The following is a 24,679-nucleotide window of genomic DNA, read 5'->3' on the forward strand; positions in this document are numbered from 1 at the left end:
CGACCGCGCAACGCCCCGCCGGGAGTTCGAACCGAACTCGTCCCCGGATCAACGAATAATCGACTCGATAAAAAAATATATATTTATAAGCTTGGCACTACACAAAAAGCAATTTACTAAGAATACATTACAAAATAAATTATGATGAACGATATATACAGATTGCTATCAGGTCCTATTTTGTGGCCTGCCAACTATAAATACCACACAATAACAACGTCAAATGTAATCAGTTTAAGCATGAAATTAAACTATACACGTCATCGTCGTCCTCAGAGTCTAACTAAACAAGCTACTTCATTTACGGGAATGCACTATCATTAGGCTGGAGAGGAGCGGCCGCCTGAAGAAGCAGAAGAAGATGAAGAAGAAGAGGAACACAGAAGAGGGAAGAATAAAGAAGATTACATCATGCCATCCCCAGTTCATCAATCCGCACATATAAAATTCTTACCAGCAATTTCATCAGCCCTGCCTCGATAGGCAAGGAGCCCAATCCCGGGCAAAGGGGGTCTCCTCGAGGCCCGTACCACGCCCCCCTGAAGGGGACGCGACGACCCGACAGTAACATTAGGTACTTGGAATACCACATCCAGCGAGCATATTTCAAATCATACATCCTTGACCCCTGAGCGGAGCACCACCGACTTTTATTCTCTTTGTTACCGTTTCACGTTATTATTAAAAACAATAAATCGCTGGGGGCGCCACCTAGCACTATTGCCTTTCACTTGCCGCAACCCTCCGCAGCCCGCGGTAATTAGTGACTGAACAGAGCATTTCACCGCATCAATTGTTGATTACATTCGTGTTTTTAATGAATGGTAACTGTAAATCAGATGGGCGCCGCCGTGTACCGCGCCTTCGATACAATATTCATTTCCAACGGATGTACTAATGCACATTGAATAGTTTCTGATTGTAGGTACTACAGGCTTGAGTTTTATTGTGCACGTTCATTTCGCTATCAGACTAGTCGATGACCGATATCACTCTAAGTGATTTCAGAATAAAGGTAACTCAACTATAACACGGTAGATATGTTCCTACAAAGTTCCTTGTTTTGCGAAACTTGTGTTTATAACACTAGAAGCCAGTAAGTACAAAAAGGAGAGTATGTTTTCTGAATGAAACATCTCAACTATGACTGTATGTATTCGTATAGCTATTATACATAAAAATGAGCAGTAAAATTCAAATGTAATGGTTCCAAATTAACGATACGAACAAATTTACTTTACTTTTTACTGGTGGCAGGACCTCTTGAGAGTCCGCGCGGGTAGGTACCACCACCCTGCCTATTTCTGTCGTGAAGCAGAAATGCGTTTCGGCTTGAAGAGTGGGGTAGCCGTTGTAACTATACTTGAGACCTTAGAACTTATATCTCAAGGTGGATGGCGCATTTACGTTGTAGATGTCTATGGGCTCCAGTAACAACTTAACACCAAGAAATAAAAAATAAAAAATAAAAATCAGTCATTCCCATATGTGTGTTTATATTGCATAATGGTAATAAGGGTTTTAAGGATTTTTTTTCTTTTCGTGTTAGGGTGGAACCACCTTGTTGGAGGTCGTATTAGAAGTTTCACTTCAAAAACTATGTCCAAAGATATTTTTTTTAAACGAAATATTCTATTAGCAACATAAATACATTCAAAATTATTCGCAAATAACACTAAAACGGTACGGTAAATTTAACTTCGCTCGATTACAACGTGTTTTTGTTATTAGCGTCCGAGTTAATCGTTATTTGATACAGCACCGGGAGATGCGTGAAATTAAAATTTTAATTAGCGGCTTATAATAATAATAATATATTGTTCGACGTGGGGCTTCAATTTTGTGGAAGTAAAATTTAAGCGATCATATTTAAACGAACCAACGTTATGATTTTTCACGCTTTAACGAGGCACGAACGTAATATCCGGTATTCAGAAATCTTCGCATGTCACACGAATGATACATTTTTTTTACCTTTCTCTGGTAGCCTAAGGAGCTATTCCGGCCACACTCGGTAGGTAAGCACACGAGACTCAACCTTAGAGAATATGCTAACATTAGCCCTAGCAAGAGCAGTGCTTCGCAGAATCTACCACCGGATCGGAATCGCGACCCACAGAGAATATCCGGCCAGAAACTCGGTGAGTTGTGCCTACCGGTTAGTTCGCTCGTTGACAAGTTCGACGAGGATGGCGACCAGTGTTTGAAGAGCCTAAAAGAACCGAGAGTGGATCCGGGGTATCTGATAAGACATATTTCGGCATTTCCGCCTTTGCGTTGCTCTATCTCGTCGCGTCGCCTGTTGTGTAATGTAATGTATAATAATAAATAATAAAAAATCCTTTATTCAGACATAAAAAGGATATTTACTAATAATAAACTTAAATTAACGTCTCTGCCGAGTCAATGACATCGACAACTTCGTCTGTTTGCCCATCTTTGGCAAAGGCCTCTATTTCTTTCCACTCTACTCGGTTTAGAGTTTTCCTAGTCCATAATTTTCCTGCTACCGTCTTTATCTCGTCTTCCCACCTCCGAATCTGTCTGTCTCGTTTCCTTTTTCTATCTCTAGGGCACCAAAACACTATGCTTTTGTTCCATTTTTCGATGCGTCTTATTGTATGTGCTGTCCATTGCCATTTTAGTTTGCGCATTCTAGTTGAAACGTTTTGGATCTTACTGCGACCTCTAATGACTTTGTTTCGTACTCTGTCAGATTTTTTTCAATTCAGCATTCTTGTAATGTAATGTAATGTGTAATAATTAAAGGCAGCCACGTTATGAGAGTTAACATATAGTCAGCGAGTTGTACCAATATAAAAATGTTTTCTGGTGAATAACGGGACTGCAATGGTCTAATTTTTTCAATACAACAGCGCTTAGCATTCTTATATGTATTCATCAGACCGACTACTACGGAACTACTACTACTACTACGACAACGCTAAAGGAAATAAAATCACGAACGAATTCGCTCATCAGTAAAATTCGATTTCCTTATTTGGTGTTCTTAAATATTGATTTTAGAAATACGAATTAAAAATACCGATGAAATTCCCTACATAACAACATGCTTAATGTAGGTACGTAAGTTCGAAATTCAATTCAAAACACTAAAGCTGATAAATCATTCAATGAATCAACACAGCGTCGCGTAAATTTTACAGATACATTTAAAAATTAATAAACCGATGTTACAATCTCTGGTGGCAATCGTCGCTCCATTGGATTAATTAAGTTAATTAATTGTTAAGTTAATCAGGTAGATTAATACCCGGTTATGGTCCCCCGACGTTCATAACCGTGATTGGTTGTACGCCACGCGAATTTCAGATGTGGTCGCACTAAAAACGCGACGGCTTATGTTGGCTCGGTTTAATAAAGATATTCGTAACTAGTGTTTTAATTTTATATTAGACAAATCTTCATTTACAATTGATCTATGAAAAGTAAATCGGAGCGGAATTATATAAGTTGTTTTTTCTCAAAGTGATAATACAATAAAATTTAATGTAATATAGCGAAATGATAGATTAAATAAAATGAAATCCGATCAAAGTGGTGGGTTTAAATTAAGCTTTTAATGGACTTTTTGGAAGAACCCCAGGAACCACATTCATTGATGTTTTTCTTCACACTTGTGCACTTTTCCACCTCGCGTAGTTTCCTCATTGCTGAGGGTCGTGACTATCATATTTTGACGGGTTTTTACCTCTTCCAATGTCCCTCCAGCGCCTCCGATCATTGACCGCATGAAGACCTTCATGGAATGGGAATTGGGATCCCTAGTGTGGTGCGGATTTGATTAAACCACCTTGTCGGGCTGCGCCCGCGCGGTCTCTTTCACAGTTTATTCCTCTTTCGGTGCACTTTTACAGCTGTTAAACCGTCGATCAGCCATCATTGTATAGACATTACTATAATATAGGTAAGAGTATTAACAAAATAAAACAATTAATCTAACTCCTCTCCCTGCGTTTAGTTTACTAGCAACCCTATGTGGGGTTGCGAGCGCAATATACATTTGCACGTTACCGATAACAAAGTCGTTTGGGAGTTGGTGGTTCATTTACAAAAAACTTGTTAGAAAAAAACGGAACATGGAATTGCTAAAAGAATTTATATTTGTCCTTAGTAAACAATATGTTTATTTATATTTAAAACAACTTTTCGGAGTTAATCGTGGTCACCCCTGAAAACTGTAATGCATTCGACGAAACGACTGGAATAATATAATGACAGTAAGAAAACAAGATATTTAAATCGTAACACTAGTTTTATTTATGTCCGCGAAGGCTGAATAAAATACCGTACTATACTTTATTTATATTGTATATTAGAATTAAAACTGATTTTTTATTCTTTATTTATTATTTCTTTACCTCAGAACTTTTTCCTAGGTGAACCGATTTTGATGATTGTTTTCTTTTTTTTATTTATTAAGGATCTGTACGGTTCTCATGATAAATTCAAATTTTACGTGACCAGTAGTTTTTGAGTTGTCCTTAGTAATGTATATTTAATTAGCTTTCGGCTACGTTGAGGAAATTCTCATTTTATATGAAAATCGGTTTTCTTTTTCTTTAAAATTTTATATTTTATAAATCCTTAAAAAAATTGTCGTTTGACGTTTAGTCACTATCTCCACACAATTTCTAAATTAGGAAACATTGACTACGTGGATGCTACGACTCAGTTTCAGACAAGAGGTCCGACCACCAATTGAATTGCTCCTCTACCCATAAGGTAAGTTGGATAATTATGAAGTCGAATACGGAAATTTAAAATTTGTGGAGATAATTATTGAGGGTAATATTTCTGCTGCGCAAGATTGTTCCAGTTATAAAACTGTTACAATACATTATAAAACTGGAACAATCTTTTGCAGCAGAAATATTACCCTCAATAATTATCTCCACAAATTTTAAATTTCCGTATTCGACTTCATAATTATCCAACTTCACCAACATAGGGTACAATTGGGGACTCAATTCCTAAGGCATCATAATACTGTGTAAATCATTTGGAAGCACGAGTGAGGTATGTACTTGATCTATATACTGTATCCAATATATATAAAAAATAGCAACCCTTTGCCTCACTTCAGGCGCAAAGCTAGACTGACTGTAGCTATCATAAAATAAAAGAATTCTGGCAAAAATCTGAATGACACTTTACGACTTTTTTGAAATAAGCTTGGATTATTACAAAAAATAACACTTATTAGGTAGACGACCACCTGATGGTAAGTAGTCACCGTCACCCGTGGACGTCGGTAATGCCATAAACAGCCAAGCCGCCGCCAACTGCTGAATTTTTTTTATTGCCATTGTGGGCAGACGAGCATACGGCCCACCTGATGGTAAGTGGTCACCGTCGCTCATGGACGTCAGCAATGCCAGGGGCAGAGCCAAGCTGCTGTCTACCGTTCTAAGCCGCTGCCTACCGTTAAATTCCCAACAACGACTTAATCGCATCTTATATGTTAAATAAAATCAAATTATTTATTTACCTCATCAGACCAAGCTATTTCATAGTTCAGTTACTAATAGTACATTGCGATTTCCGATTAGCAAATACCTTACTCGATGCTCATATTAATTAGCATGTCGCAAATCTACTAATGACATTCACATAGAGCCCGTTATAGGGACAACACGTAAACCCGTTTCGGATTGTGAGTTACTGCGTACTATGTTTAGCTGGGATGAGATAAAGAGAAATTATAATCTTGTGTCGCATAACTACGGGTTAACTTTAATTGGGAGCCTGCCCGTTACTGATAATGACATGTCAGTCGGTACAGGTTGATCATTGATTTATAATACTCGTTTTATGATTAAATTTCATGAGACTAACAGCTCAACGCTGAAGGTTGAGACTTGTCCAGACATGTCAACCGTGTTTTTTTAACCTCCCCGGGTGAATATCGTTAGTTTGCCATTTATATTCGAATTAAACAGATTCATATATGAAGAGCGGATACCTCTCGTTGCAGTCTCAAAAAAATTAGCTAATCTAAAAGCTAAAAAAATCTAAAAGCTGTGTTCACCGTTGGCGACCAGATTCCAACATCCTCTAGGTGTGTGAAAAATAAAGTACCGAAATTCATAAATACATACGTCATCTGCCAAATGTCAGCTCCATACAAATTTGGTAGGCTTTGACTATTATAATACAGGGTATATATTTTTTTTTAAATAATATAAAAAAATATTGTACCTACATGGTTTTTAAGTGTAGCTCCGGATGCGAAATCAATGAAGTATGAATAATTTCGCCTATACTAAGCGGAATCATAACATTGGCCATTCATAATTCAGTTGCGAGGAAAATAAAATTTCAATATCTGTAAGCAAGGGAAATTGTTTCAGAAACGGTTTACATTTTACGGTTGAATCGTTTTTATTCTCATTTATATCACAATTTAGCGGCTCTCGAAATCCTAGACGGAGAGCTTGCAATATTTCACTTTTGACGCGTACACAATTATTATTCATTTATCAATATTTCAAATTTCATTAAACTTGTGTGTTGTTGCAAGAAGTGATGTTAATAAATTAACTGAACAATAGAAGTGCACTCGTCATAAAAGTATATAAATGACAATTTTTTTCACCATCAATCCTTTGGTTAAAATGTAATAATACAGATAAATACGATTAACTATTATTTACATACTTATATTATGAGATTTCCGTTCTCATACAATAATTAAAATACTTATAAAATAAAAGATTTCCAAGTACGTGAACGCTTTATGATTGATGGATCAATCAATTTATTACAAACCAGGCAACGATTTCAAACAGCGCCTTCTGCATTTTTAGACATTAAAAAACCTTCATGGTTGCGTCATTAAGTGCTAAATCACAAATATAACAGTTTTGACGTGGCAACATATTTGTTGCTGTTCCTCTATTGAACAGTGTAGAAACAATCTAAGCAATAAATAAATAAAGAAAAAAAAACACAACTACACATCCTATCACAGAGACCTTTGCTTTTTGATCTAAGGGCCGAATCGGCGGAGTACATGGGATTGCCAAGATGCTAGCGGCCACTCATTAAGCGAATCCCATTCATTCTAACTCAAGCGTCTAATCACGGTCCAAAACAAAACCAGGGAGAAACCAGGGGTCCCATTGCAGGCTACCCTCGAAATTAAAAATAAATTTAGAAAGGACATATCATAAATAACATAAGTAAACTTTATTTAAATTTCAAAATCAAGTATAAACTAGAAAAACAAAAAATAAATTTTATATCACGAATCCGATCCTAATCTCTTAGAGTATTTTATTAAATTTCCACGTCAACGCAACGCTCCTCAAGCCAAGTGACTGCATTTTAAGCTTATTGAGATGTTTACAAAACTGAATTTTACAAGCGTCTTTCAGTGGTGCTCAAATTCATTTTAAGAACGAGGTTCTCAAAGTCATAGCTATTTATATATTTGTTGCCTAATTGTTTAATATGTTTTAAATAGTTCTTATCAAACTTATCAAAAGAAAGAATGACTTTAATTTTACTTTTATTTTATTCTTCAAATAAACTATGATCCAGTTCTGATTTAAAATCTCAAAAATGACCCGTATTTCATTATATCACATTTACCCTATCCAATAAACGATTGGACATTTTTTCTCACTTATAAATTCGGCAATAAAAAAAAATTCTTCGTATTTTCACCATTGTAAAATGCATTAAAGACTGTGGTAGCAACACCGAATATGAGTTAAATCTCGAATGCTATTTATACATCTGTGTAAAATTCGTTTCGTTGAAATAGTCAAAGCAGAGATAGAAATTTTCGGATGAATAAATTTAGAATTGGGATTGTGACACATAAAATAAAATTATTCCACTGTTGCACTTTTTCTCTTCTATTATAAAATATTATTTATTATAAAAATTAAAAATTAATCGAAACCTTTTTTACGCCATGCTCATAAAACCGTCTTCGCCATGTGTGTTTTCTCTGTCATTCTCTTTTCCCCTTCTTACCGTTTTCTCTCACTCACATCTCAACGCTCCATTCCACACTCTTTTCACACGTTCCGTTCTTACCAATACAACATAATATTTTTAATTTGTTTAAATGTAGATTTGTTGTTTTTACTGCTAATGAAAAGATCAAAAAATTGGCGGATGCCGGAGCGTTTTGTTGAGTTTCCTGATTTTTGAACAGTAAAATCTTATTTGTCGAAGAATCCATCAAATCAACACTAAATAAAGCTTTAGAAAACAACACAACATATTTTAATAAATTCTCGATAACACCGACATATAGTTGTTGGCAAAAAAACAAACCGCTAAAGTCCTTAATTACTATTTATCGAGCTACCCCAATAATTATTAACACCTTCCATTATGATCGGGCACGAATGATCGAAAATCTGAAATCTCTAATTCAAATTCTAGGTGCAACCTTACCGCATGAGCACCGGGCATTGTGAATATACACGACACTTTATTCTTATATTAAAGCTCCCCTATCATTCCTGACAGTGAGCTTTGGGTATCGCGTGGTTACGTAAAATCAGATCAAACATATGCAGAATCGTATAGAAGATGGTGATTATTTGAAAATAAATCGTTTCATTACTGTAAAATAAGATAGACCCTTTGAAATTGTTGCTCAAGTTTCATCATCACAAAGACTGGATTGGTAATAAAGAAAGACGACGATGATAGCCTTGAAGATGTTGCGTCAAATTCGTGTAAGATAGAACTGTAGCTTAGTCTAGTTGACTATCCAATTCACAGCCAATGGGTGCATCTAAATATCACTACGTGAATATCGCCTCCCACCTTGAAACATGAGGTCTAAATCACAATTGGATTACGAGTGTCCCATCCTTCAACCTGGAACGCACTATTAATTCTTTTCTTTATTTATTGTCAAGATGTTTTTTCTACAGGAGAAAATCACCGGATCCCCAACCGCGCGCCGAGTGGGATATGTGGGAGTTGAACCTCACTAAAAACTCCTGGCGCTCAAAGCCGGCGCCCGACCACGGTCCGGGCCGGAGCCCAGTCGGGGCCACTAAGACAGGGTTGACGCAGAACATATTACATCCATCCCACCGTCCCTCAGACGCCGGACCGGTGGCTACTGGCTACACGACCACCGGTTCCCTCGGTCGAGGGGCCGAATAGTGAAATCGAAGCTGTTGAGAATACGGCAGGTTTCCTCATCAGGATCTACTACTGGGAATTCCGAATCATAGCTATTATAAGTTTTTCTTCGATATTTAACCGACTCGGTAACATAGTAATTAGCGCAACTGACTACAATCTTATTCCTATATAGATCTATAAATAAACAGACACGTCAATGTTAATTTTACCTTTAAACTACTGACATAAACGCGACGTGAAAACAATCCCTGAAGGCTGACATGCATACAAACATACGTCGATTGTTATATGTACGTCGGATCGGAGTGCACTAGACTGCATTAGTTATAATACGGAACTAGATCCAACTAACATTAGGATGCGTCTATATTCGTATTATTTCTACGAAACTTTTAACAGCTAATTTACTTCCCGCCATTGCCTATTCATATTTCAGAGCGTATAGCTCTGTTTATAATACAATATTTTAAGTTTTATTGTTTGAAAAAAATCACCGGTCGATAAATCTGAAAAACTTTCGTATTATTTTTAAACAAAGGTCTATCTATGCTAGATAGTCTGTTATTTATAATATGTTTTTCAATCTATTATGATTTGCGTAATTACTGGTGTTAGGGCGTCTTACGCACGGGTAGGTACCACTCCCCTGCCTATTTCTGCCGTGAAGCAGTAATGCGTTTCGGTTTGAAGGGCAAAACTCAAGACTTAGAACTCGTGTCCCAAGGAGGGCGGCACATGCGTTGTTATCTGTAGGCTCCGGTAATCACTTAATACGAAGGTGGGTCGTGAGCTTGTCCACCCATCCAAGCAGTAAATAATGAACTATGTATATTAACTGAGCATTTGTCAAACGATATGCCCACATCCTTTGTATACACGTGAAGCTTCTCACAACGTAACGCACACAGCAGCTCTCGCCTGTCGGAACGTGATATGATTTTGTAGCGAAAACACGACGATTAACAAGCATAAATCAATATTTATAAATGGGTAGTATTTAATCCTACAACTGTAAATTCAAATATTCGAAATGACCACCGAAAATACTGAATTGCTCACTAAATTTGCTCATCAAATGAATGAAATCTAATATACTGTTTGATCTATAAAGCTAAACCGTTTTACCGAATGAATAATTGTTAACTAAAAGTAAAACTGATAATTCTGTGTGTGCAACAAAATATTTAAATCTATTTTTTTAAAACCATCACCTATTAAACTGTTAAGAACATTAGTTATTCTAAATGAAACACCAGCTAAGTGTTAAGTCATGTTTATCTAATTAAAGTGCACAAAAAATCAACTAAGTGTAATCGTCGTCGTGACCTAAAGAATAACACGTCCGGTGCATTCGTATGTAACGATGCAACGGTGTTCGAATCCCGCAGGCGGGTACAAATTTTTCTAATGAAATACGTACTTAACAAATTTTCACGATTGACTTCCACGGTGAAGGAATAACATCATGTAATAAAAATCAAACCCGCAAAATTATAATTTGCGTAATCACTGGTGGTAGGACCTCTTGTGAGTCTGCACGGGTAGGTACCACCACCCCGCCTATTTCTACCGTGAAGCAGTAATGCGTTTCGGTTTGAAGGGTGGGGCAGCCGTTGTAACTATACTTGAGATCTTAGAACTTATATCTCAAGGTGGGTGGGGCATTTACGTTGTAGATGTCTATGGGCTCCAGTAACCATTTAACACCAGGTGGGCTGTGAGCTCGTCCACCCATCTAAGCATTAAAAAAAACGTAACTTCTCGGGATCCTCCAAAAAGTCCACTGAAAAAGTCAGCAAACGACAACCATTTTACCCAGATTATATTTCATCCCATATCATCTTATTTCATTTTATTTCGTTTACATTTCATTTCATGCCTTGTTTCATATTAATCAACTTCATTTCATTTCATAATGTCATATTTCATAGAAAAAACTTTTCATTAAAATTATAATAAGACTTGAGCTAAAGGTCTTAGTTACCAGGTCGTAAAATCCCTTAAAAAATAAATGTAAGTCACGCAAATATATGTGTGTTTTATACAAAGTGTAACAGAACTAAGAACATAACCCGTACCATTGGAACTGAAAACGAAAATAGTAAAGAGCCATCAAAACGTGAAAAAAATGCTTTCGAAAAATTGTAAATTAGTACTGTAACTTTACAATTAACGGAAATGCTGTAGATGTAAAAAAAGTATGAAAGTAGACACGGTGATATGAGGAGAAGGCTTCCTAAAAAACCTTTCATTGACTGTGTGATAGAGAATATCCGTGAGATGGGTGTTAATGCAGGAATGCGTATGATGGGCCTGAATAAAACAAAAGTCATGCTGAGCCGACCTCATAGAGTGGGAAAATGGTAAGGAGAAAAACCTTTTGACGCACAAATGATCTCAAAATTTAATAGACTGCTTTTTAGTGGTTAGGCCATGGCTCTCACAAAACTATAATGCTGCACACATTTAAACGCGAGGTAGCTGTCTGACCCTTCAATCTGAAACAGATGACAGCTTCGGGGTATAAAATGGCGGATTAGTGATACGTAACAATAGGTATATTCCTGATTTATGCTTAGCTAAGTAATTGAATATTGAAACAGCTTTTACGTCACTGTGTACATGAATATGTATTCGAAACGTCGCTAGTATAAAAATGAATGAATGAATGAATGAATTATGAATGAATGAATGAATGAATGAATGAACGATGAATGTGAGATTAAAAGTAATTTTAATTATTACCGCTACTTGAGAAATCCGAGGAAGAGGTAGACCTAAGAAAAATGGATGGGTTGAGTGAAAGACGATTTATCTAAGAGGGGCTTGAGCGAAGAAATGGTATATGATAGAGGAGTATGACAGGAAAAAATATGTTGTGCCGACCGCCGACCCCACGTGACAGGGAGAAGGGCAGGAGAATGGTGACTTGAAAAATTCCAAAGAAAAATTTAAAACGATGTTGTTCCTTTATAACTACTGAACCATGCATCCGATTGACTTGAAACTTGGTATCCATGTAGAAAACACATGTACTTAATGGATAGGCTAATATTTAAATGAGTGTTGGACTCCCTAATAATAATGACAATAAATAATAATGTTAATTTTAAATGCCCAGCGAAGCGGGCGAGTATGGCTAGTAAGCTTATAAGATTGACCTTGCAGACGATCAAGTCAACATTCCGTGTACGATGCTGCATACTTAGGGACAGAGAAAGCAACTTTGTTTTATACTGTGTAGTGATATCACTCACTTTTAATATGTGCTTGCTTCACGTGGCTGCTTTCTTTCAGCAGAAGCCGAGACTTGGTTCTGTAGGTGAAGCGCTCGATGGTCTTCCGTCGCTGCCTGTCGCTCTCCGTCGCTCCACACGCAGAACCGGTGTCTCCGTCGTCACTCCGCTGCCGCTTCTCGCGTAGCTCACACCACGTTGCTTCTGTCTCGCGCTATTGAAGTCGGCCTTCCGCTGCCTACGAAAAAGATAAACCGAGATAGTACAAAACATATTTGCACGTTAAACGTTCGCTATTCTACTTGCTTCTGCCGCAAAACAGCTATATGTACCGTTTCATTGAATAGGATAGTTCGACTAATCTATATATTAATACGTGAAGCAGAAACTTTGTATCCCTTTTTACGAAAATTGCGAGGACGGAGAAGTATGAAATTTTCCACACTTATAGAGAATATAGAGAAGAAGTGCACAACGCTAATATTTTTTTTAAATAATGCATAAAAGGTACATTAAATCAATAAAGATGACACACACTCCAGAACATGTATTTGACGCACACACGCGTGCATACTATTTATTGTCAAACTTTTGTTCTTGACTTCTGTGGTCAAATTGAGAATAGATTATTTTTTGTCTATGTTAATATTTTTCATAGTGTTGTCTTGGCGAAATTTGTGATTATAGAAGTATACAATACAATCATAATAGTGAACAAACTTACAATTTCAATTAATTATAGTCGAATTTCGACTACTGCGGGACCTCTAGTAGAATTTAAATTCGTGTCTCAAATAGGATGGTGTAACAGGTTGTTTGCTTATTGTCTCAGGATACAAAGAAACTGTACAAACTTGTTGACGATAGATAACTACGTTTATTAGCATCGCTTCCTCCTTAAATAATGTACTTTGAAATTTTAGATTTTTTAAGAATTGGCATCTAGCAGAACGCCGTGATCAATGATGGTTCAAGGTATTTCTGTACAGAAAAAAGGTGAACAACGGTATGAACTTTGTCTCTAAATTAGATCACTTAAGATCAGGCGATCGGGGAACACATTTACAGCCAATCCTACAATAAACTCGTAATCGTTTTAACACAAAAATGTATTGAATAAAAAAATCGATTCTTTTAATGAATGAGGTATTTTTATAATAACAGAAATCTTTCAATTAAGTAAAGTGAATTTTACAAACCGCTATCAGTTGATGGGTTTCGGTTTGAAGGGCGGGGCAGCCGTTGTAACTATACTGAGACCTTAGATCTTATATCTCAAGATGGGTGGCGCATTTACGTTGTAGATGTCTATGGGCTCCAGTAACCACTTAACACCAGGTGGGCTGTGAGCTCATCCACCCATCTAAGCAATAAAAAAAAGAAGACCGATCGGAATGCTCTTGTGATCAGTATGAGGACTGCCATGCAAAATATTGGCAGGCCGTTACCAAATTAACGTCATATTAAATCAAGATATCACATTACTATTACACATTTTGGGATCCATATAGCATATCAATTAATCGTCAAACAGCCACGTACTGTCAGGACGTTGGCAAGATCGGAAGGCGTCGGTCACGCAGGACGCTTCAATTATCTCCAACCTAATCGAATTCTCGTGTAGGTACCAAGACGCCCCATCAGTGAGATCACGAGTCTAGGTATTAGACAATCCAAGCTGTTAATACGCAAATTGCCTCCGAATCCAATTTTTACGCAATGATTAGAATTAGTCGTTAAATACGTATATCAGTTTAATTCCCATAGTACAGGGAATCGTAGTTTCAATCCAGATTGTGTGCGATTTGTCCTCGATTATTACTTTACTTTTTTTACTAAAAGTACGTTATTGCTATTAACATAGTTTCTATGACGGAGCATTTAGTGACTCGAAAAGTTACTCAAACTTTTGTGATATTAACGGACTCTGGTAACCCCTCATTGTTATTAACATAGTTTCTATGCCAGAGCATTTAGTGACTCGAAAAGTTACTCAAACTTTTGTGATATTAACGGACTCTGGTAACCCCTCCACAAGCCCTGGCATTGCTGAAGTCCATGGGTGACGGTAACCACTCACCATCATGTGGGCCGTATGCTCGTCTGCCTACAAGGGCAATAAGTAAGAATTGAAAAAAGATGTGTGGTGTCGTGGGACACTGGACAGGAACGAAGTTCCTTATTATAAAAATAATAATTTTAAGTTCTATTCGAGGTATAAAGAAAATAAAACTGGAGGTTTCGCAACAACCCACGGTCATTCGCTAACGTGCGAACTTATTGTGGTACACTTCGTTTGCATAAAGAAGAGTTAGTGTATTGCGCAAACAAAAGCTCTGAGATCGTGGTCCATCAATGATAAAAAAATATGTTATTATTTGTACGTTATTACAAAGTTAAATCGTACACTGTGTGCATTACTAATAAAAATCTTACGTTACGGACGTTTTGTGCCGATTAGGGTACCCCCCGGCTTCGTCCCATAAGGAACTTCGTTCCAAAAAATAAACACCTTCAACTTGTGTTAAATAACAAATTGGCTGAGCTCTTTGATTGGAAACAATCTCTAACTATCGTTCTTTTTTCGCTTGTGTACTTTGAAAATTGATTCTATTGTAATAAAATTTTGTTTGGTCTAAATCAATAGATGAGTTCTTAGTTAGAGGAAGAGTTAAGTGCTTGAGTTCGAGCCCTCGGTTTAACTAGTGGCCTACTTCATCCCCACAGCTCGGAGCCGAGAGGGTGCAGCGTGCCTATCAATACGTCATATTATGTAAGTAGCAGTCATATTATGACTTCGCAGATCTTAATTTTACGGATATTTTCCAAATTTACTGGTGGTAGGACCTTTTGTGAGTCCGCACGGGTAGGTACTACCACCCCGCTTATTTCTGCCGTGAAGCAGTAATGCGTTTCGGTTTGAAGGGTGGGGCAGCCGTTGTAACTATGCTGAGATCTTCGAACTCATATCTCAAGGTCTGTGGCGCATTTACGTTGTAAATGTCTATGGATTCCAGTAACACTTAACACCAGGTGGGCTGTGAGCTCGTCCACAGATCCAGGCAATAAAAAAAAATAAAAAAATTCAAATTAATAAATATTAAAAAATCACCTTTTTTTAAGATCGATACGAATAAATCTAAATTAATTTTATTTAGAATATGAAATATGTTATTTCTGTATACCAATATTTGTTTCACGCGAAATTTGGTTGCTGAATTCATTACAATAAAATTATTTCATACGCTTTGAAAGACATTGATTGCTATGAACGTTGCCCGGCATAAGATAATCTACCCAATAATCAGACAGGCGCCCTAATATGCGCTTACCTTCTATGGGAAAGGTATGGCTTATATCCTGAATATATAATACTTATATATAGGAGTATGCTGCAGCAATAGCGTAACGTAAAAGTAATGTAATTTAAAAAGAATAACATAAAAATGTTTTAAAAATGTTAAATGACTGCATTCATTAATAGTTAATGTTGTATAAAGATTTTTCTATAAATATTATTAAAATTAAGAATACCCATTTAAATTTTATATGGACATATTCCACTGCAACATCATAACAACAAATCCAAAAGGATTTTAATGTGAGTTGATATAACGTTTTACTTAAAATTTATTCTCTTAAATATTTAACGGGGACTTTTGTAATTGAAAATCCGCGTTTGGTCACCGTTTCTAGTTAAGCGTTAAGATATAATATGAAACGTCTTAAATTACAGACAGTCCGCAACATGAAGGCAATATACTCTATTGAGTTTATTGCGAAATACCTTTCCTACTGCAAATATTGATAGCATTGTTCGCGGGGTTGTGGAAGCAATGTATGGTATTAAAAATTTAATTTATAGTGCGTCCATTACTCTATTACAGTATTTCAAAATGTCATTAATTAGGAATTCTTTACTTACTGTCGTTGTTATTGTTTAGACGTCTTCGTGATCACGAGTGAACCACGAAAACTGCGAGGTTACCCAAATGTCCGAAATAATATAACAAAATCAGTTCTAATTATCATGTCTACTCGCAAACAAAACCAAAGAAAATAATAATAAAAGCCTATTTGGCATAACAATAATATTGGCATAACAGTGATCCGGCCCACACCATCCTACCGATTTAGGCTGAAACGCATTGAGTTGTTCTGATTTGAAGAATGAATGAATGAATGATTTATTTCAGACAACAACGAGTCCATATGTGTACATAGTATCATTGAAACATACTTAAAATTAACAAAACCAATCAAATAAGAAAGATACATTTATTAAAAATAAGCATTAGTTAAATACATTTCAAATATTCCATTCAACTGATACTTACTTCGAACCAACCATTATTATTATTATTATTTAGTCCGCAAGTGAACCATGATAGTATGAGAAGAAGAAGAAGAGTACATGAAGAGAACGATATTTATACTGTAAAGATTCCAATGGTCAACGAAAGCGGCAGGATTTGCCTTGTGATATTTTTGGTCCCGATAGCCCCTTAACATCGGGGGCAACAAGTTTGACAACCATCGGAAAAAATAAATTGCATTATATATAGGGTGTTATTCTTACTCGAAATTTTTAAGTGAAATAACCAAATAACTTATGTAAAGTAACAGTGGAACCAGTGTAAGTTCTAAATACTATTTTATCCCAGTCTGCAGTAGTTCGCCATAATATTACTTAGCACAAGCTTACTTATCATTCTTCCATAAATCATTTGTCACGTTACATGTCCGACAATCATCTTTCTCATAACGAATTCATATCTATTATGACGTATTTTCTTTGTTGTGCACATAATAATTAAATATCTTAACACAGAATAAAAGTAACCATAATGCATTATACGATATTTTTCCACAGGCTAATTTTTTACTGCATAGTTAAATAATAATAAATATATATTATATAATATCTGTATATTAATTAATACGTGAAGCAAAAACTTTATACCCCTTTTTACGAAAACTGCACGGGCGGAGGAGTATGAAATTTCCCACACTTATAGAAAACTAGCTGTACCCGTCCGGTACGCTGGGCATTTAAAATTAACATTATTATTTCTCACCCCCACAAAGATTCTCATCATTAAAGCCCCCGCAACTGGTGTCGGGATTCCAACACTCATATAAATATTAGCCTATCCATTAAGTATAATAATATGTATTCTCTACATGGATACCAAGTTTCAAGTCAATCGGATGCATATAATAAATAATTATCAGTCCCATCGTACACGATCCTCTGGTTTCAAACTAAGATTCGCTGTACTACGTGAACCATAGACTATTATAAGTACTTATATAAGTAAGTTGTTCATCACACAAATGTTAGACAGACGTGGATATCGAACTCACAGCCCACAACCTAGCAGTCATGGATGTTGAATACTGTGCCACCGAATCAGTCTTTGGATAAGCTCACGGCCTACCTGTAGTTAAGTGGTTGACATCACGACGTTAATGCCGCCACTGAACTGACTGGAACATGAGGTCAATGTATTGCTTAACGGCTGACTCACCTTCAACCCAGACGGGCTTACAATTTCCCCTATCACTATTAACTTCGCTAATTAAAAAAAACATTATTGATTTTTTTTATTGAACTATGTTTTTAGTAATACGTATACATATTTACTTGTAAGTACATATTTCCTTAGAAAATTGTACCTGCCTGCGGAATTTAAACATCGGTATAATCGCATCGCTCGATACGAGAACACCATTAACCCTTGCATTAGACGTCTTTAGCTCTAACACCGGGAGCAGACTTTGAGACCCCGGTAGCCGTACTCGTCGAACTCGACGAAGAGTGTGATGTACAACCTAACCTAAGCATCAGTTGAGTTTCTCGCCGGATCTTTTCAGGGGGTCGCGATTCAGATCCGGTAGTAGATTAATTCGCGAAGCAGCTACTCTTGAGTTGTTAGGTCTCTCTTGGAGGCGCTCGGGCAGCTATTAGCAAGTCCTACCATTCCTGGCTGAGCCCTTGCTCGCCCACCTGTCCTTGTAAAATTGGAAAGGCCGTCTGAGCCACCAGTAATTTCTCAATCATAAAAAAATAAAAAAACGCGTACACCGGTCGCCTTATCTCTTAAGCCACGACGACTATATAAGTACCAATTTCCTGAACATCCGTATTCTTTATACAATGTTTGACTGAATAAAACATCAGACGCTTTAATGTCTGATCTTGTTCATTGAGGTCCCATGTTTATTTTAGTCGAGTGGCAGTCTACGATCATTAAAGATTAAGGCCCTTCCCGACTGAGAAGCGAGTTGGTTAAATTTGCATCGAAACCGAAGCTCTGTGGGTATGCGTTCTAAGTAATTGAACCGGCCGAGTCTAGCACTCGATTAGGAATAGGTAGATAGGTACCTACGTAAGATCATAATAGTACTTACAAGAATCGATCTTGATTTTCTTGGTCGAACTCCAAAAATCGATTTATTCATATTCGAATAGTTCGGCTGTTTTGGAGAACGACAAACAAAATTTTGAATTTCGATTACGTATATTAAACTGTATAACTGTATACAGTGTGTTTCTGTTGCATTCCATAAGTATAGGGTATACACTGATCAATATCAAGAGAAGATAATCGCGTGGAGAAGCGATCACGTGCTCTGATTCGAGGAAGAGAATAATACTTGCTAGAAAACTAGACTACGACTAACTTTAAGAATCAGAGAATTCTGGAGTTGTTTTATGCTGAAAGTATGAAAGAATACCTTAGTTATTTTATACAAAAGCCCCGAGATGAAACTGAGCGAAGGCATGCTAGGCTGACACTACACGGCCGATATATTAAGACAAATCATTCCTGCATTTTTTTTCTATCTATTCTAGTAACCTCTAGGGGTTATTCTAGATTCGCCGAATTAGTAGGTGAGCTCACGGGGCTCAAACCTGATGACGCTGCTAACATGAACCCTAGCTAGAGCCGTGCTTCGCAGAATCTACCACCGGATCGGAAACGCGACCCACTGAGAAAATCCGGCGAGAAACTCAGTGGGCTATGTCTGTGGACTAATTTACTCGCCGAGCCCTTCGTCGCAAGCGACGGATTCGACGAGAACGACGACCGGTGCTTGAGGTACCTAAAAGCACCGTTAGTGGATCGGGAGAATCCGAGATGACATGTTATACGACATGATAAGCGTCGCTAAGCGCACTATGTTTACAATGTTTTATTATAAGACTAGCTGACCCGGCAGACTTCGTAGTGCCTCAATCGATAAATAAAAGATCTAAACTTTTGTATGAAATAAATTTAAAACAAACAAAAGGAATCCGTCCGACTGGGGACACGTCAAAGGAAAAACAAAATTGCTATTTTTGGAACGAAGTTCCTTACGGCAGGCTTGGAGGGGATAGGGATTTTGCTGCGCGACCGAACTGAAAAAATGTGATAGTAAAACCGTAAGAAAAAAAATTAAATGTGGTGTCGTGGGACAACAGATAGGAACGAAGTTCCTTGGGCTAATGTAGAATCGACACAATTTGCAAAAAAAAATCGTGCTCAATTTTATGTAGGGTTTCTTGATTTTTCTCTTAAATTTTGCTGATTAGTTTTTATTTAAGTAGAGGAAAGTATTTAGGAAATTCAGTATTTTAGGAAATAATAAATTACGTAAAAAAAAAAATCGTAAATCAAATTATCAATTAAAATAACAAAATATGTCTCTTTATTTTTGTTTGACAACATAAAATTACATAGAAATATAAATAATTACAAAAAGAAGGAGAAAGAGAAAGGTACTATACACTACTCGCTTGTGTATGCGACTGTCGCGCCTGCGCACGTCTCATTTAATGGTTTTATTCCACGGACTTTTTCTTACGGTTTTACTATCAAATTTTTTTCAGTTCGGTCGCGCAGCAAAATCCCTATCTCCTCCAAGCCTGCCGTAAGGAACTTCGATCCAAAATCAGTGGAAAAAAGTATGTGGAATAAAACCGTTACATGAGACGTGCGCAGGCGCGACAGTCGCATACACAAGCGAGTAGTGTATAGTACCTTTCTCTTTCTCCTTCTTTTTGTAATTATTTCTATTTCTATGTAATTTTATGTTGTCAAACAAAAATAAAGAGACATATTTTGTTATTTTAATTGATAATTTGATTTACGTTTTTTTTTTTTTTTATGTAATTTATTATTTCCTAAAATACTGAATTTCCTAAATACTTTCCTCTACTTAAATAAAAACTAATCAGCAAAATTTAAGAGAAAAATAAAAAAAACCTACATAAAATTGAGCACGATTTTTTTTGCAATTTGTGTCGATTCTACATTAGCCGAAGGAAGTTCGTTCCTACCTGGTGTCCCACGACACCACATAATTTCTTTTTTTTTTTACCACAAATAATTCAAGACCAAAATTAGCCAAATCGGTCCAGCCGTTCTCGAGTTTTAGCGAGACTAACGAACTGCAATTCATTTTAGAAGATTTAGAACAGTGATTCCCAAAGTGGTCTATATCGACTCCTAGGGGTCTATGACAACCTGCAAGGGGTCTACGTCAGCGAAAAAAAATTAGGGGGTCCACGATAGTGGATCTCAACACATACACTGATAGTACCTATTTACTTACATCATACTATCTTATAATATCAAGACATCATTAGCCGAGGAGATTTAAGATTAACCCTTACAAAATTGACGCCAAATGTTGATAATTTATTATTATTATTAAAGCATCAGGTTCATCCATCTCGCTAAAAATATTGACTTATTGCTTATGTTATTTTATTTATAGTTTATTTTATGTTACGTATATTTTACATAACAGATACAAAATTTTATTTTGAGTAGTTTTAATTTAAATTCAATTAATAAATGTATAAATTGACATGTGTTTTTACTTTAAGTTTTTAACACTAAACTTTACTACAGTTAGAAATTTACAGGAAATCAATATCAGGTAAGTAGGGGGTCTACCCAACACGGAAAAACATGGTAAGGGGTCTACGACACAAAAAAGTTTGGGGAGCTCTGATTTAGAAGATTAGATTTTAAAGAAGATTACTCATACTTGAATACTTCTTTTCAATCGCCATTTACGAGATATTTACCCTACAACTGGTTGTTTCTAGAAGATTTATGAGCATATACCAAGAGATTATCCACTATAATTATAATTTAAACAATGGAATAATCCATGTTAGAGGCTAGTCGCAATGTAAACTCCTAAAGCGGGTATGTCCGAGCCAATGTTAAACATTGGTTAATGATTGTAAAGGGCGGTACCACAATAAAGTAATACTTTATTGGTTTGTTTGGACGGCCGTGCGTCATGGGCGCGCCCGTCCAGCTTAAGGTCTCGATCGCACTGGTCGAAGAATAAACAACGTGATTATTTGAGGCTAAAAAAAATGTATTAGATTTTGTAAAAAAAAAAAAAAGATTATTTTTTTACTATTATTAATATAGACCAAGAGCCGATATTCTCGTGATGATGATAATGATGAGCACTTGTTCAGTTGAGTTGAGGGATAGACCGGCGCTCTCAAGTCATTTGATTTCTTTTACTGAATTACAGAACACCGCGGATTAAAGGAACAACCCTGAAGATTCAGACAACGTTGAGGTTGAAAGAGAGAGATAGAGAAAGAGAGAGGGAGAGAAAGAGAGAGAGAGAAAGAGCACTCAGTCGCACGGCCTAGAAAACCGCGCGTGCTGGGAGCACACCCTTCACGTAAATTGATAATACTACGCCTGTTTAAATTTATTAACACAAACGGCAGACATCATAGTATACTGCAGCATAGTAGATATTACATACTATATGTAATATTCTAATATTCTTTTATGTAATATTCTATGTAATATTACATAAAAGATAAAAATAACAAAACTATACATAGAATTCCACTAATTTATAAATAGTTTAACGAATAATAAATACATGCATATAAATAAAACCGCCGCGTCCGGTGTATCGATGTACACGCACCTTAAGTAGCTTTTCGCTAATTTAAATAGACGGAAAATGAGTTTCGGGTTACTAATTGGAGTTATAGATTCGTATTAAGCAAATGAATGTTTTAATTTAATGGTCAGCTACTTGAGGCATCAACCGGTGCGTGCGTTTTAATGGGAGTAGTGCAGCGAAGAACCGTTTTATGTAGGAGCATTCCCTTATTAACAACTCACATCGTCGGAAATTAATTTCCTAGCGCTCCGAAGCGCACTAACTCATACCCAGTAGATATTTGCTGTTCGATTTCCATAATAAAAATTGCATGAACGAGTTATTCTCGCTCTCATTATAGTCTGTTTTTCCGGCGCTTCGAATGTTCTATAGTTTTCAGGGCCACGGAAGACTAAGGTAAAATTAATTAAGCTAGAGGTCCTGCAGTAGTCGAAATTCGACTATAATTAATTGGAATTGTAAGTTTGTACACTATTATGGTTGTATTTTATACTTCTACAATCAGAAATTTCGCCAAAGCAACACTATTAAAAAATATTAATAAAGACAAACAATATTTAATCTATTCTCAGTTTGACCACAGACGTCAAGAACAAAAGTTTGACAATAAATAGTATGCATGCGTGTGTGCGTCAAACACATGGTATGTAGTGTGTGTAATGTTTTCTTTACTGATTTAATGTATCTTAATATTGTGCACTTCTTCTCTGTATTCTCTATAAGTGTGGAAAATTTCATACTCCTCCGTCCGCGCAGTTTTCGTAAAAAGGGATACAAAGTTTTTGCTTCACGTATTAATATATATAGGTAGATTAACAAAATTAAAAGATCGTCGACATCTGAAAGTTATTCTACCTTAGATAGCTATATAATAAAAAAACAAAAAAAGAAACATTTTTATTTTTAGCAAGGTAGTCGTAAATAAAATACGTACTTTTGTCCTCAAGCCGGAATGATCGTGTCATCTCATTTACTCATGTAAGTGTAACAGAGACGAGAGACAACGTTACCTCCTCGAGGAAGTGCAACCGGTAACTCGATGTTATAAAAAGGAAATCGAAAAGTCTACAAGGAGCGATTGTGACACGCTATTGCAGTAAAACTTGAACCAATCACTACGAGCGGTATCATAACAATCCTCTTACATGTTCCTCGAACAATTGCTTCTAAAGACTTTACCACCACCACCACGTACTTACACTCCATACCATAAAACTCGGAAACCCAAAAAAAATCTTTCAGACCAAAAAATAATAAAAAATCATGGGACCATTCGTTAAGACGATTGAGGCTTCGATTTTAAAACTCATTCGGTAGGCAACCACTTAACATAATAATATGAAGACACGAGTGCTCGTTCGATCCATAAAAAACACATACTAATTGAACTCAATCATTTTATTCGAATATGCTCTTAAGTACCAAAAGCTGCCGGAGTAGAGTTCATCTAAACTACCTAGAGCTACAGTGCCTTTCCAGAGATCTTTTTTGCCACGTACCATCCGGCTTTGGAATAAGCTCGCCTCCACGGCGTTTCCCGAGCGCTATGATATATCCATCTTCAAACCTGGCTTGTGGAAGGTATTTAACGGCAGGCTTGGTTCTGACCCTGGCATTGCTGAAGTCCATGGATGACGATAACCACTCACCACCAAGGAGGCCGTATGCTCGTCTTTTTTTTTATTGCTTAGATGGGTGGACGAGCTCACAGCCTACCTGGTGTTAAGTGTTTACTGGAGCCCATAGACATCTACAACGTAAATGCGCCAGGCACCTTGAGTTATAAGTTCTAAAGTCTCAGTATAGTTACAACGGCTGCTCCACCCTTCAAACCGAAACGCATTACTGCTTCACGGCAGAAATAGGCGAGGTGGTGGTACAGACTCGTGCGGACTCACAAGAGGTCCTACCACCAGTAAAGTCAGTCGAAATCCGCCACCAGTCTGCCTACAAGGGCAATAAAAAAAGCTCTGAACGAAAATAGTATTGGATACGTACCTCGTAAAGAAAGCTAATTCTTACTAGCTGCCTCAGTCCGATGTCGGCCGGTGCTCGTCTTCGTGCCTAAAAAAAGGTGTGACGTCATCATTTCCATAATTCAACACTCACATCAGAGCCCGAAGGCTACTCAATACGGACAAGGAAGCTGCGAACGGCGCGCTTTAAACCGGAAAATTTCAAATTTGAATACTCAAGTCCTATTGGTCGGGATGATAACGCAACCCGGCGCCCCCGCCTCGCATTGGACGTTCACAAACTGATATAATTTAAAATATTGTCACTTCACGGTGGCGGATTTCGCCTTATTGCAATTTATTTTCGTGGGGAAACGTTATTTAATTTTCCCCGGCATC

At 36.8% G+C, this 24,679-nt stretch overlaps 1 protein-coding gene across 1 annotated transcript in view; it reads right to left on the reverse strand.

Annotated features, from left to right (window-relative positions):
* LOC114252812 (protein bric-a-brac 1) overlaps window positions 1–24,679 on the reverse strand; it is a 360,826-nt gene that overhangs the window by 304,777 nt on the left and 31,370 nt on the right. Inside the window, exons 2-3 of the mRNA XM_089731553.1 lie at window positions 24,324–24,389; window positions 12,402–12,618 (exon numbers count right to left, since the gene is read on the reverse strand). The gene's annotated coding sequence lies outside the window, so the exon portion shown is untranslated. The remainder of the gene's footprint in view (window positions 1–12,401; window positions 12,619–24,323; window positions 24,390–24,679) is intronic.

Source organism: Bombyx mandarina, chromosome 01, assembly GCF_030267445.1.
Source record: "Bombyx mandarina strain Sakado chromosome 01, ASM3026744v2".
Lineage (NCBI taxonomy): Eukaryota > Metazoa > Arthropoda > Insecta > Lepidoptera > Bombycidae > Bombyx > Bombyx mandarina.